The sequence below is a fragment of the Ranitomeya imitator genome, chromosome 6 (assembly GCF_032444005.1).
Source record: "Ranitomeya imitator isolate aRanImi1 chromosome 6, aRanImi1.pri, whole genome shotgun sequence".
NCBI classification, from domain to species: domain Eukaryota; kingdom Metazoa; phylum Chordata; class Amphibia; order Anura; family Dendrobatidae; genus Ranitomeya; species Ranitomeya imitator.
The window spans coordinates 351,309,108-351,335,470 of record NC_091287.1 but is presented as its reverse complement, the minus strand read 5'-3'; positions in this window follow the sequence as shown (position 1 = coordinate 351,335,470).

Genomic DNA, 26,363 nt, shown 5'->3' with positions numbered 1-26,363 from the left:
CCCTCGTTGTCTCATATGTTTTGGCTGCGAGGGTGTGATTGATGGGCATGTGCAGTGCATATGTTCGCCTGTCTTAACTCATCTCCTTCCGCCTTCTTCAGACTGTGCGGCCTCATGGCCGTGGTAGGCGATAAGGGATCAGCTGAGGCCGCCCAGTCTGAAGCAGGTGTAAGGACATGTGTGAGCGGCAAACATATGTACTGCAGAAGGCCACAAATCACAGCCACGCAGTGTGATTTGTTGAAAACCCACTGCGGGCCTGGGATTCATGGCCATTGCTAACCGCACCAGCCAACATGAAATGAGGTGAGAAGACAGGCAGCGCTCACAGCGCATGGCCAAGGGATCAAAATAGCGCAGACTCCTGTACAGCAAATAACAATGCTCAGGAATCAGCGCCCAGCACCTAGGTGTAAATTTTGACACCTGTGCTGCGTCTCCTTAAAAAGACAAGTCACGCCTCCACTACTGTTTGACAGTATAATGGGCTAAATAGTGTACGTGTTTTATTCAGCGTGTGCAAGGAGCAAAATTAATAGAGCAACTTTTGACTTGTGCAGCATTAATGCTGCACAAGGTGTGACTCTTGTACCTTGCAACACCTGAGGGGGGGTTAAAGGTAACTTTTGAAATTGGTTCAACTAGGCTTCGGCCTACACTCTGCTCCTCTCCTCCTCCTGCTGACCCTGGGCTCTAACACTGCTAGTTTTTGCCCTGAAGTGCTAGCTGCACAGAGAAAAACACTAGCCAATGTGTTAGTGGGGTTCAGCACCGCCAGCTGTTCCCCTGCTGTGTAGCCGGCATCGTGTCCAGCACAAGCCACGCTGGCACAACAGACCAAAAGCTGCCACCAGTGCAGGCCTCGGCCTACACTTTGCTCCTCTCCTCCTCCTGCTGACCCTGGGCTCTAACACCGCCAGTTTTTGCCCGGACGTGCTAGCTGCACAGAGAAAAACACCAGTCAATGTGTCAGTGGGGTTCAGCACCGCCAGCTGTTTCCCTGCTGTGTAGCTGGCAACGTGTCCTGCAAACGCCATGCAGGCACCTGAACTGAAATGTAAGGGAACCTGCCCCCCACCCCCAGGTGTTTCTATGTATAATAGCCACCTTGTACAGCAGTATTGCTGCATTTGTACAAGGTGGCTGACTTTTTCTCCTTGCCCACGTTTAATTAAACACGTACTAAATGTGTCTCATTGAGACCATTCCACTGTCCCTGAGGTGTGACTTTCCTTTTTAATGACACGCATCACCCCCATTGTTAGCGCTGCCCGTCTTCTGACATCATTGGTTGGCTGGCTGTGCCTGTGCGTCCGCCCTGCCCGACACAACGCCCCTCGTTGTCTCATATATTATGACTGCGAGGGTGTGATTGATGGGCACGAGCAGTGCATATCTTCGCCTGTCTTCACTCCCCTCCTTCCGCCTTCTTCAGACTGTGCGGCCTCATGGCCGTGGCAGGTGATAAGGGATCAGCTGAGGCCGCCCAGTCTGAAGCAGGTGTAAGGACATGTGTGAGCGGCGAACATATTTACTGCACAAGGCCACGAATCCCAGCACCGCAGTGTGACTTTATGAAAAGGCACTGTGGTTCTGGGAATTATGGCCATCGTTAACCGCACCGGCCAACATGAAATGAGGTCATAAGACGGCCAGCACTAACAGGGTATTGCCAAGGGATAACACAAGAGCGCAGTCTCCTGTACTGCAAATAACAACGCTAAGGAATCTGCGCCCAGCACCTAGGTGTAAATTTTGACACCTGTGCTGCGTCTTCTTAAAAAGAAAAGTCACGCCTCCACTACTGTTTGACAGTATAATGGGCTAAATAGTGTACGTGTTTTATTCAGCGTGTGCAAGGAGCAAAATTAAGAGAGCAACCTTTGACTTGTGCAGCATTAATGCTGTTCAAGGTGTGGCTCTTGTACCTTGCAACACCTGAGGGGGGGTTAAAGGTTACCTTTGAAATTGGTTCAACTAGGCTTCGGCCTACACTCTGCTCCTCTCCTCCTCCTGCTGACCCTGGGCTCTAACACCGCTAGTTTTTGCCCTGAAGTGCTAGCTGCACAGAGAAAAACACCAGCCAATGTGTTAGTGGGGTTCAGCACCGCCAGCTGTTCCCCTGCTGTGTAGCCGGCATCGTGTCCAGCACAAGCCACGCTGGCACAACCGACCAAAAGCTGCCACCAGTGCAGGCTTCGGCCTACACTCTGCTCCTCTCCTCCTGCTGCTGCCCCTGGGCTCAAACACCGCTAGTTTTGGCCCGGAAGTGCTAGCTGCACAGAGAAAAACACCAGCCAATGTGTTAGTGGGGTTCAGCACAGCCAGCTGTTCCCCTGCTGTGTAGCCGGCAACGTGACCTGCAAACGCCACGCAGGCACATGAACTGAAATTAAAGGGACCCTGCCACCCACCCCAAGGTGTTTCTATGTATAACAGCTACCTTGTACAGCAGTAATGCTGCATTTGAACAAGGTGGCTGACTTTTTATCCTTGCCAACGTGGAACTCAACACGTACAAAATGTGTCTCATTGAGACCATTCCACTGTCCCTGAGGTGTGACTTTCCTTTCTAATGACACGCACCACCCCCCTTGGTAGCGCTGCCCGTCTTCTGACATCATTGGTTGGCTGCCTGTGCCTGGGCGTCCGCCCTGCCCGACACAACCCCCCTCGTTGTCTCATATATTTTGGCTGCGAGGGTGTGATTGATGGGCATGTGCAGTGCATATGTTCGCCTGTCTTAACTCATCTCCTTCCGCCTTCTTCAGACTGTGCGGCCTCATGGCCGTGGTAGGCGATAAGGGATCAGCTGAGGTCGCCCAGTTTGAAGCAGGTGTAAGGACATGTGTGAGCGGCAAACATATTTACTGCACAAGGCCACGAATCCCAGCCACGCAGTGTGATTTGTTGAAAACACACTGCGGGTCTGGGATTCATGGCCATTGCTAACCGCATCGGCCAACATGAAATGAGGTGAGAAGACAGGCAGCGCTCACAGCGCATGGCCAAGGGATCACAATAGCGCAGACTCCTGTACAGCAAATAACAACGCTCAGGAGGCTGCGCCCAGCACCAAGGCGTTATTTATGTGCACCTGTGCTGCGTCTCCTTAAAAAGACAAGTCACACCTCCAATACAGAACTGAACTACTGTTCAATGGGCTAAATTGTGTACGTCTTTCATTCTGCGTGTGCAATGAGCAAAACTTAAAGAGCAACCTTTAACTTGTGGAGCTTGACTGCTGCACAAGGTGTGGCTCTTCAACATTGTAACACCTGAGGGTGGGTTAAAGGTTACCTTTGAAATTGGTTCAAGTAGGCTTCCGCCTACACTCTGCTCCTCCTGCAGACCCTGGGCTCTAACTACGCCAGTTGGGGCCCGGAAGTGCTGGCTGCACAGAGAAAAACACCCACCATTGTGTCAGTGGGGTTCAGCACCGCCAGCTGTTCCCCTGCTGTGTAGCCGGCATCGTGTCCAGCACAAGCCACGCTGGCACTACAGACCAAAATCTGCCACCAGTGCAGGCTTCGGCCTACACTCTGCTCCTCTCCTCCTCCTGCTGACCCTGGGCTATAACACCGCCAGTTGTAGCCTGGAAGTGCTAGCTGCACAGAGGAAAACACCCGCCAATGTGTTAGTTGGGTTCAGCAGCGCTAGCTGTTCCCCTGCTGTGTAGCCGGCATCGTGTCCAGCACAAGCCACGCTGGCACTACAGACCAAAAGCTGCCACCAGTGCAGGCTCCGGCCTACACTCTACTCCTCTCCTCCTCCTGCTGACCCTGGGCTATAACACCGCCAGTTGTAGCCTGGAAGTGCTAGCTGCACAGAGAAAAACACCCGCCAATGTGTTAGTGGGGTTCAGCAACGCCAGCTGTTCCCCTGCTGTGTAGCTGGCAACGTGTCCTGCAAACGCCATGCAGGCACCTGAACTGAAATTAAAGGGAACCTGGCCCCACCCCCCCAGGTCTTTCTATGTATAACAGCCACCTAGTACAGCAGTACTGCTGCATTTGTACAAGGTGGCTGATTTTTTCTCATTGCCCACGTTGAATTAAACACGTAAAATATGTGTCTCATTACAGACCATTACAATGTCCCTGAGGTGTGACTTTCCTTTTTAATGACACTCACCACCCCCCTTGGTTGCGCTGCCCATCTTCTGACATCATTGGTTGGCTGCCTGTGCCTGTGCGTCTGCCATGCCCGACACAACCCCCCTCGTTGTCTCATATATTTTGGCTGCGAGGGTGTGATTGATGGGCATGTGCAGTGCATATGTTCGCCAGTCTTAACTCATCTCCTTCCGCCTTCTTCAGACTGTGCGGCCTCATGGCCGTGGTAGGCGATAAGGGATCAGCTGAGGCCGCCCAGTCTGAAGCAGGTGTAAGGACATGTGTGAGCGGCAAACATATGTACTGCACAAGGCCACGAATCACAGCCACGCAGTGTGATTTTTTGAAAACCCACTGCGGGCCTGGGATTCATGGCCATTGCTAACCGCACCGGCCAACATGAAATGAGGTGAGAAGACAGGCAGCGCTCACAGCGCATGGCCAAGGGATCAAAATAGCGCAGACTCCTGTACAGCAAATAACAACGCTCAGGAATCAGCGCCCAGCACCTAGGTGTAAATTTTGACACCTGTGCTGCGTCTCCTTAAAAAGATAAGTCACGCCTCCACTACTGTTTGACAGTATAATGGGCTAAATAGTGTACGTGTTTTATTCAGCGTGTGCAAGGAGCAAAATTAATAGAGCAACTTTTGACTTGTGCAGCATTAATGCTGCACAAGGTGTGGCTCTTGTACCTTGCAACACCTGAGGGGGGGTTAAAGGTAACTTTTGAAATTGGTTCAACTAGGCTTCGGCCTACACTCTGCTCCTCTCCTCCTCCTGCTGACCCTGGGCTCTAACACCGCTAGTTTTTGCCCTGAAGTGCTAGCTGCACAGAGAAAAACACTAGCCAATGTGTTAGTGGGGTTCAGCACCGCCAGCTGTTCCCCTGCTGTGTAGCCGGCATCGTGTCCAGCACAAGCCACGCTGGCACAACAGACCAAAAGCTGCCACCAGTGCAGGCCTCGGCCTACACTTTGCTCCTCTCCTCCTCCTGCTGACCCTGGGCTCTAACACCGCCAGTTTTTGCCCGGACGTGCTAGCTGCACAGAGAAAAACACCAGTCAATGTGTCAGTGGGGTTCAGCACCGCCAGCTGTTTCCCTGCTGTGTAGCTGGCAACGTGTCCTGCAAACGCCATGCAGGCACCTGAACTGAAATGTAAGGGAACCTGCCCCCCACCCCCAGGTGTTTCTATGTATAATAGCCACCTTGTACAGCAGTATTGCTGCATTTGTACAAGGTGGCTGACTTTTTCTCCTTGCCCACGTTTAATTAAACACGTACTAAATGTGTCTCATTGAGACCATTCCACTGTCCCTGAGGTGTGACTTTCCTTTTTAATGACACGCATCACCCCCATTGTTAGCGCTGCCCGTCTTCTGACATCATTGGTTGGCTGGCTGTGCCTGTGCGTCCGCCCTGCCCGACACAACGCCCCTCGTTGTCTCATATATTATGACTGCGAGGGTGTGATTGATGGGCACGAGCAGTGCATATCTTCGCCTGTCTTCACTCCCCTCCTTCCGCCTTCTTCAGACTGTGCGGCCTCATGGCCGTGGCAGGTGATAAGGGATCAGCTGAGGCCGCCCAGTCTGAAGCAGGTGTAAGGACATGTGTGAGCGGCGAACATATTTACTGCACAAGGCCACGAATCCCAGCACCGCAGTGTGACTTTATGTAAAGGCACTGTGGTTCTGGGAATTATGGCCATCGTTAACCGCACCGGCCAACATGAAATGAGGTCATAAGACGGCCTGCACTAACAGGGTATTGCCAAGGAATAACACAAGAGCGCAGTCTCCTGTACTGCAAATAACAACGCTAAGGAATCTGCGCCCAGCACCTAGGTGTAAATTTTGACACCTGTGCTGCGTCTTCTTAAAAAGAAAAGTCACGCCTCCACTACTGTTTGACAGTATAATGGGCTAAATAGTGTACGTGTTTTATTCAGCGTGTGCAAGGAGCAAAATTAAGAGAGCAACCTTTGACTTGTGCAGCATTAATGCTGTTCAAGGTGTGGCTCTTGTACCTTGCAACACCTGAGGGGGGGTTAAAGGTTACCTTTGAAATTGGTTCAACTAGGCTTCGGCCTACACTCTGCTCCTCTCCTCCTCCTGCTGACCCTGGGCTCTAACACCGCTAGTTTTTGCCCTGAAGTGCTAGCTGCACAGAGAAAAACACCAGCCAATGTGTTAGTGGGGTTCAGCACCGCCAGTTGTTCCCCTGCTGTGTAGCCGGCATCGTGTCCAGCACAAGCCACGCTGGCACAACCGACCAAAAGCTGCCACCAGTGCAGGCTTCGGCCTACACTCTGCTCCTCTCCTCCTGCTGCTGCCCCTGGGCTCAAACACCGCTAGTTTTGGCCCGGAAGTGCTAGCTGCACAGAGAAAAACACCAGCCAATGTGTTAGTGGGGTTCAGCACCGCCAGCTGTTCCCCTGCTGTGTAGCCGGCAACGTGACCTGCAAACGCCACGCAGGCACATGAACTGAAATTGAAGGAAGCCTGCCCCCCACCCCCAGGTGTTTCTATGTATAACAGCCACCTTGTACAGCAGTACTGCTGCATTTGTACAAGGTGGCTGACTTTTTCTACTTGCCCACGTGGAACTCAACACGTACAGAATGTGTCTCATTGAGACCATTCCACTGTCCCTGAGGTGTGACTTTCCTTTCTAATGATACGCAGCACCAGCCTTGGTAGCGCTGCCCATCTTTTGACATCATTGGTTAGCTGGCTGCGCCTGTGCGTCCGCCCTTCTCCAAACAACGCCCCTCGGTTTCTTATTTATTTTGTCAGCGAGGGTGTGGTTTATGGGCACGAGCAGTGCATATGTTCGCCTGTCGTCACTCATCTCCTTCCGCCTTCTTCAGACTGTGCAGCCTCATGGCCGCGGCATGCGAGAAGGTATCAGCAGAGGCCGCCCAGTCTGAAGCAGGTGTAAGGACGTGTGTGAGCGGCGAAAATATTTACTGCTCAAGGCCACGAATCCCAGCACCGCAGTGTGACTTTATGAAAAGGCACTGTGGGTCTGGGATTTATGGCCATCGTTAACCGCACCGGCCAACATGAAATGAGGTCATAAGACGGGCAGCGCTAACAGGGCATTGCCAAGGGATAACACAAGAGCGCAGACTCCTGTACAGCAAATAACAACGCTCAGGAAGCTGCGCCAAGCACCAAGGCGTTATTTGGGACACCTGTGCTGCGTCTCCTTAAAAAGCCAAGTCACGCATCCACTACAGTTTGACTGTAGAATGGGCTAAATTGTGTACGTCTTTCATTCAGCGTGTGCAAGTAGACAAATTAATAGAGCAACCTTTCACTTGTGCAGCATTAATACTGCACAAGGTGTGTCTCTTGTACTTTGTAACACCTGAGGGGGTGTTAAAGGTTTCCTTTGAAATTGGTTCAACTTGGCTTCGGACTACACTCTGCTCCTCTCCTCCTCCTCCTGCTTCACCACGGGCTCTAACATCGCTAGTTTTTGCCCGCAAGTGCTAGCTGCACAGAGAAAAACACCCGCCATTGTGTTAGTGGGGTTCAGCAACGCCAGCTGTTCCCCCACTGTGTAGCCGGCAAAGTGTCCTGCAAACGCAACGCAGACACAAAGCTGCCTCCAGTGCAGGCTTCGGCCTACACTCTGCTCCCCCTGCTTACCCTTTGCTCCAACACCGCTAGTTGGGGCTCTAGGAAGACAATCTTTAATAGGCAACGCATCTGGGTTCCAGCACCGCCAGCTGGTTCTCGGCAGTGTTTTTGTCACGGGTACTCCCTCGTGCCCAGCCTGGTTCCAGCACCGTCAGCTGTTTCCGGGTACTGTCAAACTCACTGAGACACCTATGCGTTGCCCCGTCGTGTTGCGGTCGAGTTAGCCAACTCCAGGGTGGCTCCAGTTTAGGAGCTTCCTATGTGGGCTGCATGAATTGGTAGTCAAGGCTGGTTCTGTAGTGCCAGTAGGCCAAGCTCCCGCTGTAGGACTGTTGGGGTTCGGTAACTGCGGCTGCCTCGCGGCCTAGATGTTCTCTCCTCTCCTGTGGACCTTCGGGTCCACCACCTGGTTCCAGCACCGTCAGCTGGTTCCGGGCCGAGCCTTTGGCTTAGGTGCCTCCTCCTGGGTATCCGAGTTCCGCCAACGTCAGGCGGTCCTTGGTAGTGCTTTTAAGCGCGTGCACCTACAGCTTAGTAACCGGGTTCCAGCACCGTCAGCTGGTCCTCGGTCGTGCCATTGGCTCTTGCACACTGGGGCAACGCATCTGGGTTCCAGCACCGCCAGCTGGTTCTCGGCAGTGTTTTTGTCACGGGTACTCCCTCGTGCCCAGCCTGGTTCAAGCACCGTCAGCTGTTTCCGGCTACTGTCAAACTCACTGAGAACCCTATGCGTTACCCCGTCGTGTTGCGGTCGAGTTAGCCAACTCCAGGGTGCCTCCAGTTTAGGAGCTCCCTATGTGGGCTGCATGAATTGGTAGTCAAGGCTGGTTCTGTAGTGCCAGTAGGCCAAGCTCCCACTGTAGGACTGTTGGGGTTCGGTAACTGCGGCTGCCTCGCGGCCTAGCTGTTCTCTCCTCTCCTGTGGACCTTCGGGTCCACCACCTGGTTCCAGCACCGTCAGCTGGTTCCGGGCCGAGCCTTTGGCTTAGGTGCCTCCTCCTGGGTATCCGAGTTCCGCCAACGTCAGGCGGTCTTTGGTAGTGCTTTTAAGCGCAGGCACCTACAGCTTAGTAACCGGGTTCCAGCACCGTCAGCTGGTCCTCGGTCGTGCCATTGGCTCTTGCACACTGGGGCAACGCATCTGGGTTCCAGCACCGCCAGCTGGTTCTCGGCAGTGTTTTTGTCACGGGTACTCCCTTGTGCCCAGCCTGGTTCCAGCACCGTCAGCTGTTTCCGGGTACTGTCAAACTTACTGAGACACCTATGCGTTGCCCCGTCGTGTTGCGGTCGAGTTAGCCAACTCCAGGGTGCCTCCAGTTTAGGAGCTTCCTATGTGGGCTGCATGAATTGGTAGTCAAGGCTGGTTCTGTAGTGCCAGTAGGCCAAGCTCCCGCTGTAGGACTGTTGGGGTTCGGTAACTGCGGCTGCCTCGCGGCCTAGCTGTTCTCTCCTCTCCTGTGGGCCTTCGGGTCCACCACCTGGTTCCAGCACCGTCAGCTGGTTCCGGGCCGAGCTTTTGGCTTAGGTGCCTCCTCCTGGGTATCCGAGTTCCGCCAAAGCCAGGCGGTCCTTGGTAGTGCTTTTAAGCGCGGGCACCTACAGCTTAGTAACCGGGTTCCAGCACCGTCAGCTGGTCCTCGGTCGTGCCATTGGCTCTTGCACACTGGGGCAACGCATCCGGGTTCCAGCACCGCCAGCTGGTTCTCGGCAGTGTTTTTGTCACAGGTACTCCCTCGTGCCAAACCTGGTTTCAGCACCGTCAGCTGTTTCCGGGTTGTGTCAAGCTCGCTGAGAAGCCTATGCTTGCCCCGTCGTGTTGCGGTCGGGTTAGCCAACTCCAGGGTGCCTCCAGTTTAGGAGCTTCCTATGTGGGCTGCATGAATTGGTAGTCAAGGCTGGTTCTGTAGTGCCAGTAGGCCCAGCTCCCCCTGTAGGACTATTGGGGTTCGGTAACTGCGGCTGCCTCGCGGCCTAGCTGTTCTCTCCTCTCCTGTGGGCCTTCGGGTCCACCACCTGGTTCCAGCACCGTCAGCTGGTTCCGGGCCGAGCTTTTGGCTTAGGTGCCTCCTCCTGGGCATCCGAGTTCCGCCAACGCCAGGCGGTCCTTGGTAGTGCTTTTAAGCGCGGACACCTACAGCTTAGTAACCGGGTTCCAGCACCGTCAGCTGGTCCTCGGTCGTGCCATTGGCTCTTGCACACTGGGGCAACACATCCGGGTTCCAGCACCGCCAGCTGGTTCTCGGCAGTGTTTTTGTCACAGGTACTCCCTCGTGCCAAACCTGGTTTCAGCACCGTCAGCTGTTTCCGGGTTGTGTCAAGCTCGCTGAGACGCTTATGCTTGCCCCGTCGTGTTGCGGTCGGGGTAGCCAACTCCAGGGTGCCTCCAGTTTAGGAGCTTCCTATGTGGGCTGCATGAATTGGTAGTCAAGGCTGGTTCTGTAGTGCCAGTAGGCCCAGCTCCCCCTGTAGGACTGTTGGGGTTCGGTAACTGCGGCTGCCTCGCGGCCTAGCTGTTCTCTCCTCTCCTGTGGGCCTTCGGGTCCACCACCTGGTTCCAGCACCGTCAGCTGGTTCCGGGCCGAGCTTTTGGCTTAGGTGCCTCCTCCTGGGTATCCGAGTTCCGCCAACGCCAGGCGGTCCTTGGTAGTGCTTTTAAGCGCGGGCACCTACAGCTTAGTAACCGGGTTCCAGCACCGTCAGCTGGTCCTCGGTCGTGCCATTGGCTCTTGCACACTGGGGCAACGCATCTGGGTTCCAGCACCGCCAGCTGGTTCTCGGCAGTGTTTTTGTCACAGGTACTCCCTTGTGCCCAGCCTGGTTCCAGCACCGTCAGCTGTTTCCGGGTACTGTCAAACTCACTGAGACACCTATGCGTTGCCCCGTCGTGTTGCGGTCGAGTTAGCCAACTCCAGGGTGCCTCCAGTTTAGGAGCTTCCTATGTGGGCTGCATGAATTGGTAGTCAAGACTGGTTCTGTAGTGCCAGTAGGCCAAGCTCCCGCTGTAGGACTGTTGGGGTTCGGTAACTGCGGCTGCCTCGCGGCCTAGCTGTTCTCTCCTCTCCTGTGGGCCTTCGGGTCCACCACCTGGTTCCAGCACCGTCAGCTGGTTCCGGGCCGAGCTTTTGGCTTAGGTGCCTCCTCCTGGGTATCCGAGTTCCGCCAACGCCAGGCGGTCCTTGGTAGTGCTTTTAAGCGTGGGCACCTACAGCTTAGTAACCGGGTTCTAGCACCGTCAGCTGGTCCTCGGTCGTGCCATTGGCTCTTGCACACTGGGGCAACGCATCCAGATTCCAGCACCGCCAGCTGGTTCTCGGCAGTGTTTTTGTCACAGGTACTCCCTCGTGCCAAACCTGGTTTCAGCACCGTCAGCTGTTTCCGGGTTGTGTCAAGCTCGCTGAGACGCCTATGCTTGCCCCGTCGTGTTGCGGTCGGGTTAGCCAACTCCAGGGTGCCTCCAGTTTAGGAGCTTCCTATGTGGGCTGCATGAATTGGTAGTCAAGGCTGGTTCTGTAGTGCCAGTAGGCCCAGCTCCCCCTGTAGGACTGTTGGGGTTCGGTAACTGCGGCTGCCTCGCGGCCTAGCTGTTCTCTCCTCTCCTGTGGGCCTTCGGGTCCACCACCTGGTTCCAGCACCGTCAGCTGGTTCCGGGCCGAGCTTTTGGCTTAGGTGCCTCCTCCTGGGTATCCGAGTTCCGCCAACGCCAAGCGGTCCTTGGTAGTGCTTTTAAGCGTGGGCACCTACAGCTTAGTAACCGGGTTCCAGCACCGTCAGCTGGTCCTCGGTCGTGCCATTGGCTCTTGCACACTGGGGCAACGCATCCGGGTTCCAGCACCGCCAGCTGGTTCTCGGCAGTGTTTTTGTCACAGGTACTCCCTCGTGCCAAACCTGGTTTCAGCACCGTCAGCTGTTTCCGGGTTGTGTCAAGCTCGCTGAGACGCCTATGCTTGCCCCGTCGTGTTGCGGTCGGGTTAGCCAACTCCAAGGTGCCTCCAGTTTAGGAGCTTCCTATGTGGGCTGCATGAATTGGTAGTCAAGACTGGTTCTGTAGTGCCAGTAGGCCCAGCTCCCCCTGTAGGACTGTTGGGGTTCGGTAACTGCGGCTGCCTCGCGGCCTAGCTGTTCTCTCCTCTCCTGTGGGCCTTCGGGTCCACCACCTGGTTCCAGCACCGTCAGCTGGTTCCGGGCCGAGCTTTTGGCTTAGGTGCCTCCTCCTGGGTATCCGAGTTCCGCCAATGCCAGGCGGTCCTTGGTAGTGCTTTTAAGCGCGGGCACCTACAGCTTAGTAACCGGGTTCCAGCACCGTCAGCTGGTCCTCGGTCGTGCCATTGGCTCTTGCACACTGGGGCAACGCATCCGGGTTCCAGCACCGCCAGCTGGTTCTCGGCAGTGTTTTTGTCACAGGTACTCCCTCGTGCCAAACCTGGTTTCAGCACCGTCAGCTGTTTCCGGGTTGTGTCAAGCTCGCTGAGACGCCTATGCTTGCCCCGTCGTGTTGCGGTCGGGTTAGCCAACTCCAGGGTGCCTCCAGTTTAGGAGCTTCCTATGTGGGCTGCATGAATTGGTAGTCAAGGCTGGTTCTGTAGTGCCAGTAGGCCCAGCACCCCCTGTAGGACTGTTGGGGTTCGGTAACTGCGGCTGCCTCGCGGCCTAGCTGTTCTCTCCTCTCCTGTGGACCTTCGGGTCCACCACCTGGTTCCAGCACCGTCAGCTGGTTCCGTGCCGAGCCTTTGGCTTAGGTGCCTCCTCTTGGGTATCCGAGTTCCGCCAACGTCAGGCGGTCCATGGTAGTGCTTTTAAGCGCAGGCACCTACAGCTTAGTAACCGGGTTCCAGCACCGTCAGCTGGTCCTCGGTCGTGCCATTGGCTCTTGCACACTGGGGCAACGCATCTGGGTTCCAGCACCGCCAGCTGGTTCTCGGCAGTGTTTTCGTCACGGGTACTCCCTTGTGCCCAGCCTGGTTCCAGCACCGTCAGCTGTTTCCGGGTACTGTCAAACTCACTGAGACACCTATGCGTTGCCCCGTCGTGTTGCGGTCGAGTTAGCCAACTCCAGGGTGCCTCCAGTTTAGGAGCTTCCTATGTGGGCTGCATGGATTGGTAGTCAAGACTGGTTCTGTAGTGCCAGTAGGCCAAGCTCCCGCTGTAGGACTGTTGGGGTTCGGTAACTGCGGCTGCCTCGCGGCCTAGCTGTTCTCTCCTCTCCTGTGGGCCTTCGGGTCCACCACCTGGTTCCAGCACCGTCAGCTGGTTCCGGGCCGAGCTTTTGGCTTAGGTGCCTCCTCCTGGGTATCCGAGTTCCGCCAACGCCAGGCAGTCCTTGGTAGTGCTTTTAAGCGCGGGCACCTACAGCTTAGTAACCGGGTTCCAGCACCGTCAGCTGGTCCTCGGTCGTGCCATTGGCTCTTGCACACTGGGGCAACGCATCCGGATTCCAGCACCGCCAGCTGGTTCTTGGCAGTGTTTTTGTCACAGGTACTCCCTCGTGCCAAACCTGGTTTCAGCACCGTCAGCTGTTTCCGGGTTGTGTCAAGCTCGCTGAGACGCCTATGCTTGCCCCGTCGTGTTGCGGTCGGGTTAGCCAACTCCAGGGTGCCTCCAGTTTAGGAGCTTCCTATGTGGGCTGCATGAATTGGTAGTCAAGGCTGGTTCTGTAGTGCCAGTAGGCCCAGCTCCCCCTGTAGGACTGTTGGGGTTCGGTAACTGCGGCTGCCTCGCGGCCTAGCTGTTCTCTCCTCTCCTGTGGGCCTTCGGGTCCACCACCTGGTTCCAGCACCGTCAGCTGGTTCCGGGCCGAGCTTTTGGCTTAGGTGCCTCCTCCTGGGTATCCGAGTTCCGCCAACGCCAGGCGGTCCTTGGTAGTGCTTTTAAGCGCGGGCACCTACAGCTTAGTACCCGGGTTCCAGCACCGTCAGCTGGTCCTCGGTCGTGCCATTGGCTCTTGCACACTGGGGCAACGCATCCGGGTTCCAGCACCGCCAGCTGGTTCTCGGCAGTGTTTTTGTCACAGGTACTCCCTCGTGCCAAACCTGGTTTCAGCACCGTCAGCTGTTTCCGGGTTGTGTCAAGCTCGCTGAGACGCCTATGCTTGCCCCGTCGTGTTGCGGTCGGGTTAGCCAACTCCAGGGTGCCTCCAGTTTAGGAGCTTCCTATGTGGGCTGCATGAATTGGTAGTCAAGGCTGGTTCTGTAGTGCCAGTAGGCCCAGCTCCCCCTGTAGGACTGTTGGGGTTCGGTAACTGCGGCTGCCTCGCGGCCTAGCTGTTCTCTCCTCTCCTGTGGACCTTCGGGTCCACCACCTGGTTCCAGCACCGTCAGCTGGTTCCGTGCCGAGCCTTTGGCTTAGGTGCCTCCTCTTGGGTATCCGAGTTCCGCCAACGTCAGGCGGTCCATGGTAGTGCTTTTAAGCGCAGGCACCTACAGCTTAGTAACCGGGTTCCAGCACCGTCAGCTGGTCCTCGGTCGTGCCATTGGCTCTTGCACACTGGGGCAACGCATCTGGGTTCCAGCACCGCCAGCTGGTTCTCGGCAGTGTTTTCGTCACGGGTACTCCCTTGTGCCCAGCCTGGTTCCAGCACCGTCAGCTGTTTCCGGGTACTGTCAAACTCACTGAGACACCTATGCGTTGCCCCGTCGTGTTGCGGTCGAGTTAGCCAACTCCAGGGTGCCTCCAGTTTAGGAGCTTCCTATGTGGGCTGCATGGATTGGTAGTCAAGACTGGTTCTGTAGTGCCAGTAGGCCAAGCTCCCGCTGTAGGACTGTTGGGGTTTGGTAACTGCGGCTGCCTCGCGGCCTAGCTGTTCTCTCCTCTCCTGTGGGCCTTCGGGTCCACCACCTGGTTCCAGCACCGTCAGCTGGTTCCGGGCCGAGCTTTTGGCTTAGGTGCCTCCTCCTGGGTATCCGAGTTCCGCCAACGCCAGGCGGTCCTTGGTAGTGCTTTTAAGCGCGGGCACCTACAGCTTAGTAACCGGGTTCCAGCACCGTCAGCTGGTCCTCGGTCGTGCCATTGGATCTTGCACACTGGGGCAACGCATCCGGATTCCAGCACCGCCAGCTGGTTCTTGGCAGTGTTTTTGTCACAGGTACTCCCTCGTGCCAAACCTGGTTTCAGCACCGTCAGCTGTTTCCGGGTTGTGTCAAGCTCGCTGAGACGCCTATGCTTGCCCCGTCGTGTTGCGGTCGGGTTAGCCAACTCCAGGGTGCCTCCAGTTTAGGAGCTTCCTATGTGGGCTGCATGAATTGGTAGTCAAGGCTGGTTCTGTAGTGCCAGTAGGCCCAGCTCCCCCTGTAGGACTGTTGGGGTTCGGTAACTGCGGCTGCCTCGCGGCCTAGCTGTTCTCTCCTCTCCTGTGGGCCTTCGGGTCCACCACCTGGTTCCAGCACCGTCAGCTAGTTCCGGGCCGAGCTTTTGGCTTAGGTGCCTCCTCCTGGGTATCCGAGTTCCGCCAACGCCAGGCGGTCCTTGGTAGTGCTTTTAAGCGCGGGCACCTACAGCTTAGTAACCGGGTTCCAGCACCATCAGCTGGTCCTCGGTCGTGCCATTGGCTCTTGCACACTGGGGCAACGCATCCGGGTTCCAGCACCGCCAGCTGGTTCTCGGCAGTGTTTTTGTCACAGGTACTCCCTCGTGCCAAACCTGGTTTCAGCACCGTCAGCTGTTTCCGGGTTGTGTCAAGCTCGCTGAGACGCCTATGCTTGCCCCGTCGTGTTGCGGTCGGGTTAGCCAACTCCAGGGTGCCTCCAGTTTAGGAGCTTCCTATGTGGGCTGCATGAATTGGTAGTCAAGGCTGGTTTTGTAGTGCCAGTAGGCCCAGCTCCCCCTGTAGGACTGTTGGGGTTCGGTAACTGCGGCTGCCTCGCGGCCTAGCTGTTCTCTCCTCTCCTGTGGGCCTTCGGGTCCACCACCTGGTTCCTGCACCGTCAGCTGGTTCCGGGCCGAGCTTTTGGCTTAGGTGCCTCCTCCTGGGTATCCGAGTTCCGCCAACGCCAGGCGGTCCTTGGTAGTGCTTTTAAGCGCGGGCACCTACAGCTTAGTAACCGGGTTCCAGCATCGTCAGCTGGTCCTCGGTCGTGCCATTGGCTCTTGCACACTGGGGCAACGCATCCGGGTTCCAGCACCGCCAGCTGGTTCTTGGCAGTGTTTTTGTCACAGGTACTCCCTCGTGCCAAACCTGGTTTCAGCACCGTCAGCTGTTTCCGGGTTGTGTCAAGCTCGCTGAGACGCCTATGCTTGCCCCGTCGTGTTGCGGTCGGGTTAGCCAACTCCAAGGTGCCTCCAGTTTAGGAGCTTCCTATGTGGGCTGCATGAATTGGTAGTCAAGACTGGTTCTGTAGTGCCAGTAGGCCCAGCTCCCCCTGTAGGACTGTTGGGGTTCGGTAACTGCGGCTGCCTCGCGGCCTAGCTGTTCTCTCCTCTCCTGTGGACCTTCGGGTCCACCACCTGGTTCCAGCACCGTCAGCTGGTTCCGGGCCGAGCCTTTGGCTTAGGTGCCTCCTCCTGGGTATCCGAGTTCCGCCAACGTCAGGCGGTCCTTGGTAGTGCTTTTAAGCGCAGGCACCTACAGCTTAGTAACCGGGTTCCAGCACCGTCAGCTGGTCCTCGGTCGTGCCATTGGCTCTTGCACACTGGGGCAACGCATCTGGGTTCCAGCACCGCCAGCTGGTTCTCGGCAGTGTTTTTGTCACAGGTACTCCCTTGTGCCCAGCCTGGTTCCAGCACCGTCAGCTGTTTCTGGGTACTGTCAAACTCACTGAGACACCTATGCGTTGCCCCGTCGTGTTGCGGTCGAGTTAGCCAACTCCAGGGTGCCTCCAGTTTAGGAGCTTCCTATGTGGGCTGCATGAATTGGTAGTCAAGGCTGGTTCTGTAGTGCCAGTAGGCCAAGCTCCCGCTGTAGGACTGTTGGGGTTCGGTAACTGCGGCTGCCTTGTGGCCTAGCTGTTCTCTCCTCTCCTGTGGGCCTTCGGGTCCACCACCTGGTTCCAGCACCGTCAGCTGGTTCCAGGCCGAGCTTTTGGCTTAGGTGCCTCCTCCTGGGTATCCGAGTTCCGCCAACGCCAGGCGGTCCTTGGTAGTGCTTTTAAGCGCGGGCACCTACAGCTTAGTAACCGGGTTCCAGCACCGTCAGCTGGTCCTCGGTCGTGCCATTGGCTCTTGCACACTGGGGCAACGCATCCGGGTTCCAGCACCGCCAGCTGGTTCTTGGCAGTGTTTTTGTCACAGGTACTCCCTCGTGCCAAACCTGGTTTCAGCACCGTCAGCTGTTTCCGGGTTGTGTCAAACTCGCTGAGACGCCTATGCTTGCCCCGTCGTGTTGCGGTCGGGTTAGCCAACTCCAGGGTGCCTCCAGTTTAGGAGCTTCCTATGTGGGCTGCATGAATTGGTAGTCAAGGCTGGTTCTGTAGTGCCAGTAGGCCCAGCTCCCCCTGTAGGACTGTTGGGGTTCGGTAACTGCGGCTGCCTCGCGGCCTAGCTGTTCTCTCCTCTCCTGTGGACCTTCGGGTCCACCACCTGGTTCCAGCACCGTCAGCTGGTTCCGTGCCGAGCCTTTGGCTTAGGTGCCTCCTCTTGGGTATCCGAGTTCCGCCAACGTCAGGCGGTCCTTGGTAGTGCTTTTAAGCGCAGGCACCTACAGCTTAGTAACCGGGTTCCAGCACCGTCAGCTGGTCCTCGGTCGTGCCATTGGCTCTTGCACACTGGGGCAACGCATCTGGGTTCCAGCACCGCCAGCTGGTTCTCGGCAGTGTTTTTGTCACGGGTACTCCCTTGTGCCCAGCCTGGTTCCAGCACCGTCAGCTGTTTCCGGGTACTGTCAAACTCACTGAGACACCTATGCGTTGCCCCGTCGTGTTGCGGTCGAGTTAGCCAACTCCAGGGTGCCTCCAGTTTAGGAGCTTCCTATGTGGGCTGCATGAATTGGTAGTCAAGACTGGTTCTGTAGTGCCAGTAGGCCTAGCTCCCGCTGTAGGACTGTTGGGGTTCCTTAACTGCGGCTGCCTCGCGGCCTAGCTGTTCTCTCCTCTCCTGTGGGCCTTCGGGTCCACCACCTGGTTCCAGCACCGTCAGCTGGTTCCGGGCCGAGCTTTTGGCTTAGGTGCCTCCTCCTGGGTATCCGAGTTCCGCCAACGCCAGGCGGTCCTTGGTAGTGCTTTTAAGCGCGGGCACCTACAGCTTAGTAACCGGGTTCCAGCACCGTCAGCTGGTCCTCGGTCGTGCCATTGGCTCTTGCACACTGGGGCAACGCATCCGGATTCCAGCACCGCCAGCTGGTTCTCGGCAGTGTTTTTGTCACAGGTACTCCCTCGTGCCAAACCTGGTTTCAGCACCGTCAGCTGTTTCCGGGTTGTGTCAAGTTCGCTGAGACTCCTATGCTTGCCCCGTCGTGTTGCGGTCGGGTTAGCCAACTCCAGGGTTCCTCCAGTTTAGGAGCTTCCTATGTGGGCTGCATGAATTGGTAGTCAAGGCTGGTTCTGTAGTGCCAGTAGGCCAAGCTCCCCCTGTAGGACTGTTGGGGTTCGGTAACTGCGGCTGCCTCGCGGCCTAGCTGTTCTCTCCTCTCCTGTGGGCCTTCGGGTCCACCACCTGGTTCCAGCACCGTCAGCTGGTTCCGGGCCGAGCTTTTGGCTTAGGTGCCTCCTCCTGGGTATCCGAGTTCCGCCAACGCCAGGCGGTCCTTGGTAGTGCTTTTAAGCGCGGGCACCTACAGCTTAGTAACCGGGTTCCAGCACCGTCAGCTGGTCCTCGGTCGTGCCATTGGCTCTTGCACACTGGGGCAACGCATCCGGGTTCCAGCACCGCCAGCTGGTTCTCGGCAGTGTTTTTGTCACAGGTACTCCCTCGTGCCAAACCTGGTTTCAGCACCGTCAGCTGTTTCCGGGTTGTGTCAAGCTCGCTGAGACGCCTATGCTTGCCCCGTCGTGTTGCGGTCGGGTTAGCCAACTCCAGGGTGCCTCCAGTTTAGGAGCTTCCTATGTGGGCTGCATGAATTGGTAGTCAAGGCTGGTTCTGTAGTGCCAGTAGGCCCAGCTCCCCCTGTAGGACTGTTGGGGTTCGGTAACTGCGGCTGCCTCGCGGCCTAGCTGTTCTCTCCTCTCCTGTGGGCCTTCGGGTCCACCACCTGGTTCCAGCACCGTCAGCTGGTTCCGGGCCGAGCTTTTGGCTTAGGTGCCTCCTCCTGGGTATCCGAGTTCCGCCAATGCCAGGCGGTCCTTGGTAGTGCTTTTAAGCGCGGCACCTACAGCTTAGTAACCGGGTTCCAGCACCGTCAGCTGGTCCTCGGTCGTGCCATTGGCTCTTGCACACTGGGGCAACGCATCCGGGTTCCAGCACCGCCAGCTGGTTCTCGGCAGTGTTTTTGTCACAGGTACTCCCTCATGCCAAACCTGGTTTCAGCACCGTCAGCTGTTTCCGGGTTGTGTCAAGCTCGCTGAGACGCCTATGCTTGCCCCGTCGTGTTGCGGTCGGGTTAGCCAACTCCAAGGTGCCTCCAGTTTAGGAGCTTCCTATGTGGGCTGCATGAATTGGTAGTTAAGACTGGTTCTGTAGTGCCAGTAGGCCCAGCTCCCCCTGTAGGACTGTTGGGGTTCGGTAACTGCGGCTGCCTCGCGGCCTAGCTGTTCTCTCCTCTCCTGTGGACCTTCGGGTCCACCACCTGGTTCCAGCACCGTCAGCTGGTTCCGGGCCGAGCCTTTGGCTTAGGTGCCTCCTCCTGGGTATCCGAGTTCCGCCAACGTCAGGCGGTCCTTGGTAGTGCTTTTAAGCGCAGGCACCTACAGCTTAGTAACCGGGTTCCAGCACCGTCAGCTGGTCCTCGGTCGTGCCATTGGCTCTTGCACACTGGGGCAACGCATCTGGGTTCCAGCACCGCCAGCTGGTTCTCGGCAGTGTTTTTGTCACAGGAACTCCCTTGTGCCCAGCCTGGTTCCAGCACCGTCAGCTGTTTCCGGGTACTGTCAAACTCACTGAGACACCTATGCGTTGCCCCGTCGTGTTGCGGTCGAGTTAGCCAACTCTAGGGTGCCTCCAGTTTAGGAGCTTCCTATGTGGGCTGCATGAATTGGTAGTCAAGGCTGGTTCTGTAGTGCCAGTAGGCCAAGCTCCCGCTGTAGGACTGTTGGGGTTCGGTAACTGCGGCTGCCTTGTGGCCTAGCTGTTCTCTCCTCTCCTGTGGGCCTTCGGGTCCACCACCTGGTTCCAGCACCGTCAGCTGGTTCCAGGCCGAGCTTTTGGCTTAGGTGCCTCCTCCTGGGTATCCGAGTTCCGCCAACGCCAGGCGGTCCTTGGTAGTGGTTTTAAGCGCGGGCACCTACAGCTTAGTAACCGGGTTCCAGCACCGTCAGCTGGTCCTTGGTCGTGCCATTGGCTCTTGCACACTGGGGCAACGCATCCGGGTTCCAGCACCGCCAGCTGGTTCTCGGCAGTGTTTTTGTCACAGGTACTCCCTCATGCCAAACCTGGTTTCAGCACCGTCAGCTCTTTCCGGGTTGTGTCAAGCTCGCTGAGACGGCTATGCTTGCCCCGTCGTGTTGCGGTCAGGTTAGCCAACTCCAGGGTGCCTCTAGTTTAGGAGCTTCCTATGTGGGCTGCATGAATTGGTAGTCAAGGCTGGTTCTGTAGTGCCAGTAGGCCCAGCTCCCCCTGTAGGACTGTTGGGGTTCGGTAACTGCGGCTGCCTCGCGGCCTAGCTGTTCTCTCCTCTCCTGTGGGCCTTCGGGTCCACCACCTGGTTCCAGCACCGTCAGCTGGTTCCGGGCCGAGCTTTTGGCTTAGGTGCCTCCTCCTGGGTATCCGAGTTCCACCAACGCCAGGCGGTCCTTGGTAGTGCTTTTAAGCGCGGGCACCTACAGCTTAGTAACCGGGTTCCAGCACCGTCAGCTGGTCCTCGGTCGTGCCATTGGCTCTTGCAGAATGGGGCAACGCATCCGGGTTCCAGCACCGCCAGCTGGTTCTCGGCAGTGTTTTTGTCACAGGTACTCCCTCGTGCCAAACCTGGTTTCAGCACCGTCAGCTGTTTCCGGGTTGTGTCAAGCTCGCTGAGGCGCCTATGCTTGCACCGTTGTGTTGCGGTCGGGTTAGCCAACTCCAGGGTGCCTCCAGTTTTGGAGCTTCCTATGTGGGCTGCATGAATTGGTAGTCAAGGCTGGTTCTGTAGTGCCAGTAGGCCCAGCTCCCCCTGTAGGACTGTTGGGGTTCGGTAACTGCGGCTGCCTCGCGGCCTAGCTGTTCTCTCCTCTCCTGTGGGCCTTCGGGTCCACCACCTGGTTCCAGCACCGTCAGCTGGTTCTCGACAGTGTCTTTTGCTCTTGTACCTTCTGCTCCCCATCCTGGTTCCAGTACCGTCAGCTGGTTCCGGGCAGAACCTTTGGCTTAGGTGCCTCCTTCTGGGTATCCAAGTTCCACCAACGTCAGGTGGTCCTTGGTAGTTCCATTGGCTCTTGGACCTCCGGCTACCCATCCGGGTTCCAGTACCGTCAGCTGGTTCTCGGCAGTGTCTTTTGCTCTTGTACCTTCTGCTTCCCATCCTGGTTCCAGTACCGTCAGCTGGTTCCGGGCAGAGCCTTTGGCTTAGGTGCCTCCTTCTGGGTATCCGAGTTCCGCCAACGTCAGGCGGTCCCTGGTAGTGCTTTTTAGCACGGGTACCTCCTGCTTAGTAACCGGGTTCCCGTAACGTCAGCTGGTCCTCGGTAGTTCCATAGGCTCTTGAACCTTCGGGTAGCCATCCGAGTTCCAGTTCCATCAGCTGGTTCTTGGCATTTTCTCAGCCTTCTTGTACCTTCTGCTACATTTACAAGTTGAAGACCCTAACGTCGACGACCCGGAAGACCACCCCGATGACGACGACGACGACGGCGGAGACGACGACGGCGGAGACGAGGACGGCGGAGACGATGACGGCGGAGACGACGACACTGGAGACGACGACCCTGGAGACGACGACATGGAAGACCGAGAAGCAGAAGAACAAGAGGCTGCAGAACAAAGAGCAGAAGAACATTAAGCATAACACTTAATATCAGAGCAAAAGATATTATCTAAATTATATGCAGAAGAAGACTAAGCAGTGTATGGGGGTGAGTCCGTTCCTCCTCCTGGTGCCCCTGGATAAAGCCTGATGCTGCAGGCCAAACTGAACGCGGACAAATGTAACTTTTGTGACTGGCAGAACGGAAGGTGTAATCTTCCAACTTTTATAGATAACAACTACGGGAATGCCTGTCACAAATGAGAATATGATGAAGAAGTAGAATAGGAAGAATAATAACAGTTGAATAAAATGAATATGTAGAATAGGAAGAATAATAATAGTTGAATAAAATGAATATGAAGAATGTAATAAAAAAAAAAAGGTAAAGGATGAAGAAGAAGATGAATAAGGTGAAGAAGAAGTTGATGTCAAAGATGCTGATGATGATGAAGATGAAAGTGTGGGAAAAGTAAAAAAAAAAGAAGGGGAAGGGCGTGGAATAGTGAAACATCAATATCTGACAAAATAAAAAAAAAATTTACATAGTCAATATCTTTGTCACTCCGAACGTCTTTAAAAAAAAAAAAAAAACATGCTATTCTATTTGATTGGGCTAAACCTCTATGACTTTAATGTCTCCGCCACCTCCCCAAATACATCCTGCATTATTCTTAGTTGTTTTCCTTCATGTAGAATGAACCTACAAGGAAAGAAAGGGTTTATTTTAATTCCGATAGTTTGGTCCCATTGACTTGCATTGGGATCGGGTATCGGTATCGGCGATATCCGATATTTTTTGAATATCGGCCTATCCTATCCGATACCGATATTTTCCGATATCGGAAGGTATCGCTCAACACTACTGAGCACACATCTTTCCGGGAGCATTACAACTTTTTTGAACAGCTGACATGCGCCAGCAATATCCGCGGGTGGAATCTCGGTCTACTATCAACCAATTAAATGCCGCTGTCATACTCTGACAGTAGCATTTAAATCGCACTTCCAGCCAGCGAGCCAGAAATATGCACACCGGTGACCCTAGTCATGTGATCGCAGGTCACAGGTGTGCTGGCATGGCAACCTGAGGTCTCCTGGAGATTTCTTTGGTTGTCAGTGCCGGCTTGCTGTGACCACCATCCAGTGGTCGGCGTGGAGCGCCCGCCAGGACCGTGGAGTACTCGGTCCCGGGCGGCTATGTTCTTAAAGGGGTGGTCACAGGTGATGGTGGGGTCCAGGCTGCCTATAAAAAGCTTGGGATCCACTTAGCCAGGTGGGTTCGGAGGTCTTCCCTCTGCGCTGTATATCTGACCTTTGCTGCCTGAAGTGCTGCACAAGTCCTGTCAGTGTCCATATTCTCAACTCTGTATGGCTGACAGCTTGAACCTTTCATGGGCACTGTCCTTTCTCTGGCAGCCCCAGGATCCTCACTTGCTGTGGTACCTGCAGGTGTTGGATGGGACAGGAGACTTGCAATCTCCTGCCCCCTGGGTTCAGTGGCTGGGTCTGCAACCCCCACACCACCCCAGTGTCCGGTCTCTTGGCATTTTCCTCTGGGGTGAGCCCACTCGCAGCTCCAGAACCCAGGCTCCTCTCCTTTTGCCTCCTCTCCTCTCACTCTCCCCTAACTCCTCCTCCAGGCAGAATTCCTAGGGAAGCTACCCTGAAGCTGGGTTTAGAGCTCCCCCTTCTGGCCTGGAGTCAGAACGGTGTTGCATGTCAGTATTACCTGATTAAGGGATAACTCCTTGTTTCCAGGCATGACATCACCTCCCCCGGTCTCCGGGGGTGCCACAGGCGCTCATAGCAAGTGAGTAAATCTTCTATATAGAGGACATCTGAACATCTCCTCTATGTAGCAGAGCCAATAGGGCTATGGCAGCCTCTAGTCTCCTATTGAGATGATTGAAGCATGTCAAAAGTAAAAAAAAATCACCCCCCTTTTGCACCAATCAAGCTAAAACAATAAAAATAAAATCAAACATACACATATTTGGTATCACTGCATTCAGAATCGCCCGATCTATCAATAAAAAAGGATAAAAAAGGATTAGCCTGATCGCTAAACGGCGTAGCGAGAAAAAAAGTAAAAACGTCAAAATTTATGCCTTATTAGTCACAGCGACATTGCAATAAAATACAATAACAGGCGATCAAAAGATCGTATCTGCATCAAAATGGTATAATTAACAATGTAAGCTCGGCATGCAAAAGATAAGCCCTCACCCAACCGGGATCACGAAAAATGTAGACACTACGGGTATCGGACAATGGTGACATTTTTTTTTAACAAAGTTTGGAATTTGTTTTCACCACTTAGATAAAAGAGAACCTAGACATGTTTGGTGTCTATGAACTCATAATGACCTGGAAAATCATAATGGCTGGTCACTTTTAGAATTTAGTCAACCTAGTAAAAAAGCCGAACAAAAAACAAGTGTGGGATTGCACTTTTTTGCAATTTCACCACACTTAGATTTTTTCCAATTTTCTAGTACACGACATGGTAAATCCAATGGGGTTGTTCAAAAGTGCAACTCGTGCCACAAAAAACAAGCTCTCAAATGGCCATATTGATAGGAAAATAAAAAAGTTACGGCTCTGGGAAGAAGGGGAAGGAAAAACAAAAATGCAATACCGAAAAAAGCTTCGGGGGTTAAGTGGTTAAAGAGACCGTGAGAAGGGCAACACAATAAAAAAAAGTATAAAAATCGAATATATAGATATTGAGAGTAGAAATTTGACCATTGCACAATGTACAAAGGTTTCCAAAAAATACCCCAAGGGGGCTGTATCATACACGCTAAAAGATCCCGTGATGGCGACATCACAATACACTTAGCAGTTATTACAAGAGGTAGAGATATAGTATACAAGTTTGACTATGGCACAATATGCAAAATTTTTCAAAAATCACTCAAAGTGTCTGTATCATACATGCTAAAAGACACCATGATGGGGACATCGCAATACATTTAACAGTTGGTACAATGGGTAGAGATATAGAGTACAAGTTTCACCATTGCAGAATAATAATAATAATCTATTTTTATATAGCGCTAACATATTGCGCAGCACTTTACAGTTTTTGCACACATTATCATCGCTGTCCCCGATGGGGCTCACAATCTAAATTTCCTATCAGTATGTCTTTGGAATGTGGGAGAAAACCAGAGTACCCGGAGGAAACCCACGCAAACACGGGGAGAACATGGGGAGATGTTGTCCATGATGGGATTTGAACCCAGGACTCCAGCATGACAAGGCTGCAGTGCTATCCACTGAGCCACCGTGCTGCCCAGAATATGGAAAGGTTTAAAAAAAGTAGCCAATAGTTCTCTCTCAGACCAGCTGAAAGACATTGTGATGGAAATATCACAATACACTTAGCAGTTATTACAAGAGGTAGAGAGTATAAGTTTCACCATTGCAGAATGTGCAAAGGTTTCAAAAAGTACAGAATAATACCCAAGTCTGGTATACAAAAATGAACACTAAGTACTTGTTGCAGCAGAAGAAGGAGGAGGAGTTGATTTCCTGAACAAAATGGTTTTGGATGGTAAGTAGTGATGATTGATTATGCTTGTTACTCGGGTTTCTCCGAGCATGCTCGGGTGGTCTCCTAGCATTTCGGCATGCTCAGAGGTTTAGTTTATGTCAACGCAGCTGCATGATTTGTGGCTGCTATACAGCTTGAATACATGTGGGGATTGCTTGTTTGTTAAGCAAACCCCACATGTATGTTCATGCTTGGAGAAATCTGAGTAACGAGCATGCTCTCTCATCACTAATGGTAAGGGATGGACGTTAACACAACTTGCAAAAAAAAAATTTGGTCTGTATTCACATAACGTTGCTGTCATCTGTAGGGCTTACAAAGTTGGAAGAAATCAAGCCCTTGTTCAATTTTAGAAGAGTCAGCCTTCACCATCCCTCCTAGTCATAGTTACACCCACAGTTAGCCCTTGCTGATGGGACAGTCTCATGAATATGGCCCAGTTGGAGGACATTTCCCCCGCTGAATTGCACCTGGTGTTTGTGACCCTCCCCTGTAATCCTTGTGGTTGAAAAGAGCAGGTACCTCTGTCATCAGCATTGTCTGAGGGTAATCTTTTGAGCAAGTCTTCCACTACGGTCCTCTGGCATGCATGCAATGAAAATGGCACGTCTGCCTTCAACATTAGAGAAGCAAATTTCTCCTTGTACAGGAGACAAGAAAGGTGCACAGCCAGTATTTCATGGTGGACAAAATGTCTTTCACGCGAGGGTCTTAGGAAAGGCATCTGGACATGAACTTTACTGTATGCGGCAGACTACAAAGAGTCACATGTTCAGTATCCTCACCAGGAAGAACAGTAACTATCCTCTCCTCTTCACAAAGCATCCTCCTCCTTCTCTTCTTCAGGCCATCCATGCTGGACAGGCATGAAGTTGGGATTGGGAGTCCCCTCTGTAGCGCAGAGCAAAAAATCCTGTTCCTTTTACTCCTCCTGTTCTTCATAGTCATCCAATGTGGCCTGAGAATACTGTGTGGCATCAGACACTGTACAATCTTGCTCCATAGCCACCTGCTTGGCATTCAAATTTTTCTCTTTCAGATTCTGCAGCAAATATTTAATAGATAGAGCAGTGAGAT